The sequence below is a fragment of the Panthera onca genome, chromosome A1 (assembly GCF_046562875.1).
Source record: "Panthera onca isolate mPanOnc1 chromosome A1, mPanOnc1 haplotype 2, whole genome shotgun sequence".
Taxonomy (NCBI): Eukaryota; Metazoa; Chordata; class Mammalia; order Carnivora; family Felidae; genus Panthera; species Panthera onca.
The window spans coordinates 198,383,387-198,396,494 of NC_138339.1; the positions used below are offsets into that span (position 1 = coordinate 198,383,387).

Consider the following 13,108-nt stretch of genomic DNA (forward strand, 5'->3'; position numbering starts at 1 on the left):
TTAATTAACTTACTACAGCGTATCAGCTAAAAGCCCGGGCTGAGGAACCACATAGTCTAAATTTGAGTCTTGATCACTACCTACTAAATATATTACATATCTAATTTTTTTAACCTTTTTGTACCTCATTCTTCTGATCTGGAAAATAAGGATATTAATAGACCACTAGGACTATTAAATTAATAGAAGTAATACACTGAGAACATTGACTGGCACATGAGAAGTGCTCAATAAATGTCAGCTATATAATATTAAATATTAGTGCATTATTTAGATTATTTTGAAGAATGTTAATCAAAAAGTAAATATCATATATTAATATATTAATAATACTAAATTAATCATGGAAACTAGGTATATAAACATAATACCTATTTTGTAAATTTTTAATATCATAGTTCTCAAAACTCTCAACTCTTTGTATGTTAATACATGAAGGAAAATGTAGAAAGAGATGCTTTGAAATTCCTAAAATACAAGGAATGTTGCAGGAATAGGAGATTAGGATACTTCACATGTTAAATCATGTTCTCATTTTTCTCAACTCAGTTATTTTTTTTTAATGTTTATTTATTTTTGAGAGTGAGCGAGAGAGAGAGAGAGAGAGAGAGAGAGAGACAGAGGGCAAACAGGAAAGCGTCAGAGACAGACTCAGAATCTGAAGCAGGATCTAGGCTCTAGGCTCTGAGCTGTCAGCACTGAGCCCGATGTGGGGCTCGAACCCATAACCTGTGGGATCATGACCTGAGCCAAAGTCGGACGCTTAACAGACTGAGCCACTCAAGTGCCCCTCAACTCAGTATTATATAAAATTATACATACAACATATAAACTTTAAGAAGAGACTTTAATTTTTAAATGTTTTGTTTCTTTATTTCTTTATTTTTATTTGTTTGTTTATTTTTGAGAGAGAGTGTGTGCGTGTGTGCTGCGAGCAGGGGAGGAGCAGAGAGAGAGAGGGAGAGAGAGAATCTCAAGCAGGTTCTACGCCCAGCATGGAGCCGGACACGGGACTCAATCTCATGACTGTGAAATCATGACCTGAGCTGAAATCAGGAGTTCACACTTAACTAACTGAGCCATCCAGGAACCCTAAAAAGAAACTTTCTTTAATTGAAATATATTTGACATATAACATTGTGTAAGTTTAAGGTATATAACATGTTGATTTGCTACATTTATATATTGTAATGATTGACATTATAGCATTAGAATAATCTTTTTAAATGGACACTATAAATGTCAAAAATGTCAGATCAATCTAAGACAAATCAAGCAAAAATAAGTGATAATTTAAGAGAGACAAGTTCATTGGAATATATGAGTGGTGATTATAGATCACTTACTCTTCACTTTATTGAGTTTAGAACTAAGAATAAATAAATTTCAAATGCATCATAGACTGGATGATGGTGATATTGATAATGAAAGAGGAGAGTGAAAATGGTTTCAAAAATTTCCAGAACTTACTTCCTTCTCCTCCTTCATGTATTACCATGTCCATACTCATGCTGTAATTTTTCTGCAGCTTAATATTTCTGCACAGGGGAGAGGAGAGATTCTTCCCCCCCCTCCCCGCCCCCCGCCCCGCCCCACTCATATTTTTGTTCTCTCCTACCTCTGGCCAGGTAAGGTCAAAGAGCTTTTATTTCAAGCCATGGCCTCTACACAACACCTACACAGGTGTGGGCAAAGGGAATAAGGATTAAGAATAAAGGATAAGAATTAATTTTTTCCTAACCCAGTTGATTCTTCGTGCATCAGCAACACTAACGCACATGCACTGTGTTTATGCACTAAGGCACAGGCTGCAGAGTCACAGAGGAGCTTCCAGATATGAAGACATCATAGGTCTAAATCCATGTCTGTGGGAGGCCCAGTGGCATACCATGGAGAGTACTGATCTAGGAACTAAGAAGAAAAAGGGGTGAACATCTTATGCATGTCTACTCTGTCAGACACAGACACTTTATATCAATTATTCCACTAAATTTTCACACATTTCTGCAAATTTCCAATTTTGCAGACAGGAAAACTGAGGCTCAAAACTTGCCCCAAATCAGAAGTTTCATGAGATGCAGAACTAGGATTTGCACTCTGCTCTGATTCCAAGCCCAGGATCCTTTTGCTTCCACATGACCTGATTTCTAGTTTTAGGCCTGCCATTGGCTATGTTGACATAAACAAGTCACTTCCCTAATGTGTTAATTTATGTAGTTGTACCAGGTCCCATCTGGTATAGATCTTGGGAATCTGTAAAAGAGTAAAACCCAAAGGGGTGAAACTGAATACACTCATGCCATTGACAGGAATGCATCACACAGAAGGCACACAGAAATCTCTTGTCAACACCAGTGAAAGGTCTTAGACCCACAAGAATAAGGCATCCTGAACAATAATATTACTCTGCCAGGTCAGCTGAAATCTAATGTAGACAAGCAATGACCATAGGGGGGAAAGATGAAAAATCAAAGAGAATCCAAAATCTGCCTTCTATTCCCATTTCTTCTAATTCACTGTGTATTTCAAAAGAAGATTCCTTTTGTTTCCTCCTCCTCCTCCACTTCCTCCTCCAAAAAATTAATCAAAACAAGAGAGAATTACTTCAGGTGAGGTCAGTGATCTACATCAACAAATAATACCGCAAGAAAGGTAAGGGTGATACTCTAGTAGATGTTAGGTTATTAAATTTAATAAAGAATAATGTAGCTTGAAAAGTGCTTTGGGCTTGTCATAAATTAATACTGGGCAGCCAACAATATGTTTATTGTTTTACAGCTAAGAACTGATTACAAAGCCTCATAGGACCTTCTACCTTGTTACAGAATTAATTTTTAACATCCTTTTTTACTTCACATGATTGAAAAATGCTTGAGGAAAGAGAATAGGTTGTTTATATATCCTTATTTTTCATTATACCTATAATATTCCTATATACATGTTGGATATTTAGTAAGTATATATTAAAGTCTTCAAATGAATATATATGCCTACAACATCTGAGACCCTCTCTAATCATTTATCTAGTTGAGTTTAGGGTTTTCATTTACTGTATTTATTTGTCATGAATAACAAAGACCTAAGCATACTTAAAACTCAGTTTGATCTTCCTTGTCTCTAGTGGATAGCAGTATGGCATACTACAAATGCCATTGTTTTAACAATACTTAGCAGTTATGGAATGCATGCATTTTACTCTTTTGAGACTGTGGATTCATTATTATTTAGTATTTGAAAATAAAGAAAACAAAGTTATGATTCATAACAATTGTATAAATTACAATAAAAGTGAAGACTTATACTCAGTCATGGCTAGGCATGATAGCAATAATTTTTTTTGTTTGTTTAACTCTTTACATGAAGCACATTTTGAGAATTAAGAGTGTTTGGGGTGATTTTTTTTTTAAGTTTATTTATTTATTTTGAGAGAGAGAGAGAGAGAGAGAGTGCACATGCAAGCAGGGGAGGGGCAGAGAGAGAGGGAGAGAAACAATCCCAAGCAGGCTCTACACTGTCAGCACAAAACCCAAAGCAGGGCTCAATCCCATGAACCATGTGATCATGACCTGAGCCAAAAGTAAGAGTCAGATGCTCAACTGATTGAGCCACCCAGGTGCCCCTAGGTTATTCCTTAGTACTGATTGTTTAATTAATCTGAACTAATTTTGAGCAATAGTATATAACATACATATAAATAACAGATGTTTTATAATTTACTGTGGGTGTTTTATGAAGGAAAAGTACAGAAACTTGTTTTTTTAAATAACTTTTTGGAAACTTTTAATTTCCTCTTAATATACAGAATAAGTTGGTTCTCTAATACCTTATATTGTCTTTAGATGAAACAAGAATGAGATGACAATATTGAGTTTAAGTGTAAGCACAGACTCTCTCCTAACCATGCTTTCATAATTTAATAATTATAATAACCAATGATGGGTGTCATAAAACTGCTTTAGAAAGACACATATCTGAGTAAAAGAAAATGAAAGTAGGTCTTCAGCTTATGCTAAAAACAAAAAGGAAACCTAAGTAATGACAGTTTTTCTCCTCAACCAAGTGTATGTTTATAAAGGATGGAGAGCATTCTTCTTTGCCTTGAACATGTGAATAAAGATGCTATGTTGGAACACAGCCACGTCTTGATTTGCTTGAACTGGAGATCAGCTAGGAGAGGAAAGAGGAGTTCTGGATGGTTACATCTCTCAGAATTTCTTACAGGAAATATGCTGCCATATGTCCATTTAAAAGTAGCAAACCATGGCAGTCTCGATTTATTTGCTTTTTGCTTCTAGGAACCTATCTTTTGTGAATCAGGTAAGTGTATAAAGATGGATAAAAGGAGGTTCTTTACGACAACATGTCCATACAAGTGAATAGACTTTTGTCTTTCCAAGTTTAAAGGGGCAGAACCAAACTAATTTAAAAGCAGTGATATTAATACCTGATTGAACGAATGAATGAATGAGAAAGCCTACGACAAAAGTAGGGAATTTGCATACTAATTTTGATTAGCTCTCTTGAGTAACTATTTTCAACATTTGTGTCACTAACAAAATAGCAACAAATAATTTTTCAGAAAGAATAAAATTAATTTCATGGGTTAACTAATCTATACATTAAAAGCAATATTATTTGCTTCATCTCCTTGGAGGATTTCTGGAATGGGAAAGTTACATTCAGCTGAGTAGAATGCTTGCTTCCTAACTGTTAACCTCACACTGAGCCTCAAGTTTTTCGTCTATAAATGACAAAAACATATTCTTCATGCGGTTCTTGTTAGGAGTAACCTAGAAAATATATATATATATATATATTTATATATATATAAAATATATATTTTATATATATATAAATTTATACAATTTGTATTATATTGCATTGTATTGTATTATACAATTTATACAATTGTATTATATACAATATATATTGTATATACAATATATATATACAATATATAATTGTAATACAATTATACAAATTGTATTATACAATTTATACAATTTATACAAAATTTATACAATTTTATATATAAAATATATATATAGTATATATATATACTACATATATATATAATGTAGTAAAGAGGTAAGACATTTCAGAGATATTGATCCCTCTATGCCGATATCTCCAGTCTGTGAGAAAATGCTTGGTGGTTACAGTGCCATATTGTATTTATATAGAAATTAATTTCCTTTATTGCAGTTGGAAGTGTCCCATCTACTGTAATTGTTATTCATAAATAAGAACAAAAAAAAAACAACATAAAAACACAATCAGGATACTAGACCAATTAATGGACATTGGGAGAGGCATTGTCAATAAATCCAACTTGGTCATCTTAAGATAGATTCAAGTTCTTTTTCTTTTTTTTTAATGTTTATGTATTTTGTGAGAGAGAGAGTGACAGAGTGCAAGCAGGGGAGGGTCAGAGAGAGAGGGAGACACAGAATCCAAAGCAGGCTCCAGGCTCTGTGCTGCCAGCACACAAACGTGAGGCTCAAACTCACAAGCCGTGAGATGATGAACTGAGCCGAAGTTGGACACTCAACCGACTAAGCTGCCCCGGAGCTCCTCAAGTTCTTCTTTAAAATAATGTGTTTTGAGTATATTCATTATGATCAATTAGACCATCAAAAAAAAAAAAAAAAAAAGGAACGAAGCAAGCAATCTAGAGCTAGTGAGAACACTGAAGCCCCTGGCAACTACACGAGTTCTATAAGATTACACACATTTATTTAATGGCAGATCCCAAGTCGTGCCAAATCTCTTGCACTCTCAATTTCAGACAACTTTCCACTATATAACAAAAGATTTTTTTCTTACAGAGAGCAACATCCATACGATCATGCATCTAGAGGATTCTATTAATTGCTATTATACAAGGACTTTTTCTAACTCAAAATTCTGAAAGGGGTATACTCTTAAGTGGCATTCTCTTGAGATTGCTGATAGTATGTAACAAAGATTAGAGCGCACAATACAAAGTAATGTGGAAAAGGGCAGAGAAGAATAACTATTCTGTATGATGGGGAAAAAAAGTTTAAGATACCACAACAAAGACATTAAAAGTTAACATTGCTCTAGGCAGCAATATGTTGTAATTCTCTGGAAGAACACAGAGCGGATTTCCCCAGTCCCAATACAGTAACTCATGGGGCCTGCAGGTTCAACACATTTTAAAATAATAACTCATGCTCATTGTTTGCTTGTGAGACAAATAGTTGGAGCTTCTAGGAGAAGGAAGAATAAAAATCTATATGTCTCTGACTACACATAAGGCCAAAATAAATTATATTTGCAAATCTTATAATGTCCATTTATTCTGACATTTTACAATTCCCACATTTTAAAAATAATTATTATTATGCAGGAGTACCCTGAAACATATGAAGGTTATTTTATTTTAATGTTTATTTATGTATGTATGTATGTATGTATGTATTTATTTATTTTTGAGAGAGAGACAGCACAAGCAGGATGGGGCAGAGAGAGAGAGGGAGACACAGAATCTGAAGCAGCCTCCAGGCTCTGAGCTGTCAGCACAGAACCTGATGCAGGGCCTGAACCCATGAACTGTGAGATCCTGACCTGAGCTGAAGTCGGATCCTTAACAGACTGAGCCACCCAGGAGCCCCCAGATAAAGATTATTTTATGATAGCTTTGTATATATGTCTGTCTCACTGCTCAATTCTGAGTTGTTTTGAGGTACTGACTTTGTCATTATTTGGTGTCTTCAGAATCTTGCAGAGTATATGGTAGGAAGTCAGTAGTTGTTAAATAGATTAATTAATAAGTAGGTAGAGTTTGTTAACAGTGGAATGTTCCTTCTCAATAGAATAGTGCCTCTAGGCCAATTTCCTCTGCAGTGGTCTGAGTAATTTCCTCAAAACAGATGTTTTTAAGCTACTTAAACATATGCTGACTCCTTATTACAAAATCTATATTTTTCTGTGTTTTAATATATGAGAAAGTAAATTGAAAACTACCAAATGTTACATGAACATAAGAAATACCATTTTAGCAAGGTTTTAAAGAGGGCTTATTATATGACACTGAGGACTCAAATATTAATGAAACATAATATTTGTCATATTGGGTCAAGTATTCCCGTGACTAAATACTGATACAATGTAATTGAACTATGTGTAAAGTACTATGTAAGCAATAATGAAAAAGCAACTTTGTTTGTTGTGCCAGGGAAGAGTTAGAGATAATTAGAGAAATTCATACTTTAAACTGAATCTCCAAGATTGAGTAGTACAAAGATTAAAGGAGAAAAGGGAGAAGCAAAAGGAAAGGGTTCCAGTAGGAAACGCCACATTGTTAAGTGGCAGAGAAAGGAATTCAACACTCATTTCTAACCCCACATTCTAGGTGTTAGCCATGAGTGAGGGCTAGTAAAGATTCGTATTCATAACAGACAGTATCAGCGTCCACAGAGGTGGCCTGTATACAAAGAAAAAATCTATATTGCACATTTCATCATGTGATTGCATATAGTCCCAGAGTAAGAACAATGACATAAGTATTAATGTGTTTTCTGGAAATGCCATCAGCCTTCTCCAGGGCCTTTATGAAGATACTTCTCTCTTAATGCACAGGCATGATATGTAGTACAGTTTAGAAGACTTGTTTTTTAATTTACATGCTACCTACATATACAGGCTTGGGAAAAAATAGAAAGTCTTCTTAAATTCCTCATATATTTAAATATATTTTCTGTTCTTATGGATGGCATGAGATTATTAAAGAAGCGGCATATGAAGTTATAAAGTTAGAGTAAGACGAATGCATAATCATTGTTGTTTTCTGCATGTAGTTACATAGTTTCTAAAAACAAATTGACAATGAAAGATCTGTATACAACGAAAGCCATTAATGTGCTTAAGACACAATGTTCTAAACCCAACCCACTCATGAATATCTAGCTCAGTATCTTCCTAACTAACTTGCACCATTCTTTGAGGTCGTGAGGTTATTCATCTGGCTTGCTCCTGCATACCCTATCTTAGTGGTTTAAGAGCCATTACAAATCATTGCTTATACATTTCTAAAACGTGTCCGTTTCCACATCTCAAGGCAGATTACATCATTTGGCCAATTAGTGTGTGAGTTTAAGTTCTGCTGCATCTTGAGAGAACAAATGAGTTGGTGTCATTTCCCTGTGTAAGTCACCACAATTCCAGATCATATGTTTTGTTTTGTCTACTTGACTGTATTTTGTTCCATGTTCTTTTTTCTCTGCTAGTGTATTGCTGAGTAGTACATTGTGCATTTACCCATCTTATACTAGACAGCATAGGCTAAGAATATGTTTGAAAGATATTTTAATAGTCACTTAGTTTTTAAAAAGAAGAAAGATTGATGTGTAAATGAATGAAATCTTTCCTTATTTACTGTTGCAATGGTAGTGTTCAGAAGGAAGTAGTTGGTGTTGTGTTGATCCTGTTATAACAATTAAGCTCTCATAGATGATTACTTTTAGATAATGTAAGGGTGCATTATGTATTTTATTCCAGTTTAAGATCCAAAACCCAGTTGATTAAATGATGAGGATCATAACAACAACAATAACAACAACAAAATCAACAAACCCAAAAAGGAAAAAGAAGTAAACTTGTAAGCCTCTTAAGCCTTTAGGCCTACAATGGATTTTCATTTAAGCTTTTGTTTTTCCATTCACTACAGCCTTGCTGAAAGGACATTCTATTTCTTACTTGATATATTCTAAACATGATCTTAACTGTGCTTTAATTCACTGTTATAAACCACCTGCTACTGCAAAGATGTTTTAAATCCCAAGCACAACTACATTAATAATCATATGATGCATGCCAGGTCATCCAGCTTTTTTTCTGACCAAATAAACTAATTTAAATAAGTTACTTGTTCTACATTTAGATGCTGACCCTGGTAAATTGTGGTGACATCCAGAAAATTACTTGTTAGGAAAAGGTATTTAGGATAAATAGGTTACAGTGTGAAGGTGCTGCAATGCCATAGATATAAATATTTAGGAGCTTGATTAAATTTTGATCTTTAGTTCAGGCCAATCTTCTGTTGAATACTATCATGTTCTATGGCTTCATACTTTTCAGAAAGCTGTGGCCACTTGGAAAGTTAATTTAAGGTGTACACATACATTTCACCTGGCTTGGCTTGCAAGAAGTCACTTTTATAATAGATCTTTCACAAACAAAGAAGAAATGCTGGGAGCTCACTTTAATGAAGCACAGATAAACAAACAAAATCCATTGTGCCATATGGCAATTATGCCATATGATTGAATTTATTACCGAATAAAACTGTTGGCTTATGCATTTCACAGTTTTTACTATACGTATCCAGTATTTCTTAGAGGTTTTCTGTAGGGTTATTTGCCCAGAATTCAACAACAACAAAAAATAACAATGTGTCTTTGTTGTGGGAAGTGTTGTAGGAAAATGAAATCCCAGCTAGAACAGTGAACAAAATTACAGACTAGTTCCTGCCCAGTTCTATTGCAAGTGCCAAGAGCTATGAAGACATTTAACCTAATGAATATAACATCTTGTTTGGTTATGGAGAGGTGTATCCTTCTATCCAGTATCCACAGCAAAAGCTTCTGCAGCATATAATCTTTTGCTCCTAAAGAGAAAGTAGGTATTTCCTTACTGTAAAATTGTTTAACATTGCCCATACGAAGCCTTAACTGCCAGTTAGGCTGCTAAATTGTATTGAGTTCAGACAAACTCAGTGTTGGAAATTTAATGTCATTTCTCATTTATATAGTGATGTTACACTGTTCTTAATATTTCATATATTCTAGTCCTGATCATCGAGTCAACATACCCAAATTCCATAAGGAATACTAGAACGTCCTTTTCTTGGGTAGTAACTGAATAGTTCTTGCATTTTATGTGGGTTATCTTCAAATCCGCAAGTAAGTTATACTTGAGATCTGACATTTTTATGGCTCAAAATCTTTTTTAATTTACACCCTTAATTAGGTCACATTAAGAAAAGTGCTTTTTTTTTTAATCCAATGTATCCATTCATCTGTGAAAGTGGACATTTATATTATTACTTCAGATAAGATTGCTCTCTGTGGTTCAGAGGCTCTGATGCATTTAACAAGTGTAATTTCATAGCATACGTACATAGACGACATTATAAATAGCATTCAGTGTAACTTTTATTCAGGCTATAAATTTATAGTTTATTCTGTTTTCTTTCTCACTCTTCTGTGTTTCTCATTTTTCATTAAGCCACTTTAAAGTAAATTTAAAATGTGATATTCAGTGATGCCCTATGTTTAGAACCCATCACACTTCCCTCTCCTAAGAACAAAGCTGGCGGTGAGCCCCCCTTACTTCCACTTGGATATGCAGTTTGACTTTCTCAATGAAGTTGGCAGTGATCCTTAAGGCTGAAAGGGAATCCTTCAAGGAGGACAATAGTGCTTTTCTCTGGCAGTAGGAAAAGAAGCAAGAGAACACAATTAATTCCCTACTCTTGCCTTCAATGGCTCAATTCAGCTGGGCCCGTTCACCAGCATTTTCCGTGATTGGCGTGGAAAGGAATACAGAAAAGTGGAGCTACAGAATTGCTCCTCGACTAAGACAACTCACTTATCTATAACCTATCAAATTTGCCACCAATTAGTGTCAGTATCATAAATTCTTTACAAATATGTCAAGACACTTTCTTTTCCTTTTCCTTTTCTTTTTTTAAAGATGCGTTCTGTTATCATACCTTAAAGTTCATCCTCCTTCATTATATAAATTTCTTCCCTTTTTAAATGGATAATGTAAGATACGATAACGTTGTGAATAATATTTGGCCCAACTCATGTGGAAATGGAAATTCCCTGAGAGGCAACATTAATAATGGGTTGGCACAATAAGTTTGCTAGAATGAATCTGAGACCTTGATTGCATTTCTGAGGTGTTTTTGTTGTTGCTTTGGGGAAAGTACGTATATTGGGTTCAATAGAGCATAGCACTTTAAGTTAACCTCTTATTTTCTCCTCTTGAACATAATGATTTTAGTAGTATTTTCTTGCCTACTTAGATGTGTGGAACAAAGGAGAAATGTGTTTACTTTTATCAATAGCTCTAGCCTGATTACAGTCAGTTCCGCTTAGAGTGAAAAAATATCAGTGACTGCTCATCCATGTGTTTTGTAGGTCACTTGACTAAGCCTCACTCCCAAGACGATATTTTTTTTATCAGGTTGATTTCAATAGTAATTTACTCTAGTCAGATGCTAAGAGTGGGAATGATTAGTACTTTATTTTTCAACTGGCCTACCTAATCTTTTCTCCCCACCCCCCACCTCCAACTGGATAAACTTTTGAAGAATCTGGGAAAATCACTAGTTGATTTTTGAAAGTTATCAAACTTTGTCAGGATCTACTTTTGAGGTAAATAACAATTTTTTTTTTTTTTTTAACGGAGAGGGGTAATTAAAAGTAATTTATAAGGACGAATGCAATACTTCCATCTAATTTCCTCTGATTCTGTGTGGCTATGTTTCCAGCATTCTCTGACTGATAAAGTGATCTGCATCCAAATATCTAGGTTTGAGGGTTTCCATCTAGGTTTGGGGGGTTTTCAAATACCAAAAGAAATATGACAATCTTTGAATAAATCTAAGAGAAAGAGGCTGAAAAAAAGAATGTATGTGTTTAACAGATTAGGAAAGAAGAAAACCAACATTTTGTCAGTCACAAAGAAAAAAGAAAAAAGGAAATGATAGCTATTCAAATACCACTACTACTCCCATTTCTACTCCAAGTAGTTTCTAATATTTAGCTCCAGAAGTTTGGCTGTCTACATTCATTGCATGTATTTTCTCATTTACTCAATTTAAAATCCCATGAGAGAGGAGCTGATGGTGTTCCCAATTCATTGATAGGAAACAAAGGCACATTGATTTTTTTTTAAATATATAAGGAATTTATATTATGCAAAGCCTTTGTCTATTGCTGAAATGGATACTTGGAGGATTTAAGTAACTTTGCCAAAATCACAAAGCTGGCAACATTTGAATTCTAACCGATAAAGTCTAACTAGTGTCTTTGTTCCTAAAACTATGCTGTGCTGCCACTCCTTATTTGAGTTGATAAAAGATAAAATGTAAACAGGATAAAAGTATTACTCTCATCCAGATATAAAATTAAAACATGACAAAGATTTTATTTAATTCATTAATTAATGAGGGAGTCAATAAGTTACTACATTTGATTCAAAGGGGAACCCCAAATTCCACACATTAAAGTCAGATAAAGAACGCTGCAATAAATTTATAAAGGGATGCAAACTGGGATGCCTGGGTGGCTCAGTCGGTTAAGCATCAGACTTCAGCTCAGGTCATGATCTCGCGGTTCCTGAGTTCAAGCCCCATGTTGGGGTCTGTGCTGACAGCTCAGAGCCTGGATACTGCTTCAGATTCTGTGTCTCCCTCTCTCTGCCCCTCCACTGCTTGTGCTCTCTCTCTCTCTCTCTCTCTCTCTCTCTCAAAGAATAAACATTAAAAATAATAATAATAAATAAAGGGATGCAAACTGGCAAAACAGGCCAGTCACCAGAGGGGCCTCATGAATTGCATTCGACTATACAATTTATATTTTTATGGATGAGAATTATTTGTATTACTATCTATATTAATTATACATTCAGAATCCCCTTAATTTTCCCACTGCTAAAAGGACCCTCAAGAGTCACTTGGTTCTTATGGGACACCTTGATTACAGGCAAAAGATTTAAAACAGCAGCAGCAGGAGTATCTGCAATGAAAAGAGTCCAGAGCTGTTAGACAAAGGCTCTGTTGTACTCGCACTCCTGGGTGGGTTGCACAGGACTTAAACCATCACCAGGGTATATGCGAAGCACCTCTGTGCCAGGTGTCCCAAAGTCTGCTCATTGTGGGAGGCATGCTGTTCACATAGGCCTATCCTAGCTAGATGACCAGCATTAACCTTTAAATCCCCACTCACCAAAACTAGATGCAAATCATAAATCCAATTACTATTTAACAATGCTAATAGCTTGATACACCATACTCCAAAACATGTAGATTCATGGTTACTGAATAGCATTCATCATTAGTTAATAGATTTTA

The 13,108-nt window shown here is 34.9% G+C and overlaps 1 protein-coding gene and 1 long non-coding RNA gene across 12 annotated transcripts in view; one reads left to right on the forward strand and one right to left on the reverse strand.

The window, feature by feature from the left end:
• Positions 1–13,108, forward strand: part of PCDH9 (protocadherin 9) — a 916,519-nt gene that overhangs the window by 102,277 nt on the left and 801,134 nt on the right. The gene's annotated exons all lie outside the window — the stretch shown is intronic.
• Positions 1–13,108, reverse strand: part of LOC132681995 (uncharacterized) — a 128,280-nt gene that overhangs the window by 61,160 nt on the left and 54,012 nt on the right. For 3 of the 4 annotated variants that reach the window (XR_009611378.3, XR_009611379.3, XR_009611376.3), the window contains one exon: positions 1,644–1,911. The exons of the other annotated variant lie outside the window; for it this stretch is intronic. This is a non-coding gene — a long non-coding RNA (uncharacterized LOC132681995). Of the gene's footprint in view, positions 1–1,643; positions 1,912–13,108 lie in introns of those variants that run through there. 4 annotated transcript variants of the gene reach the window in all.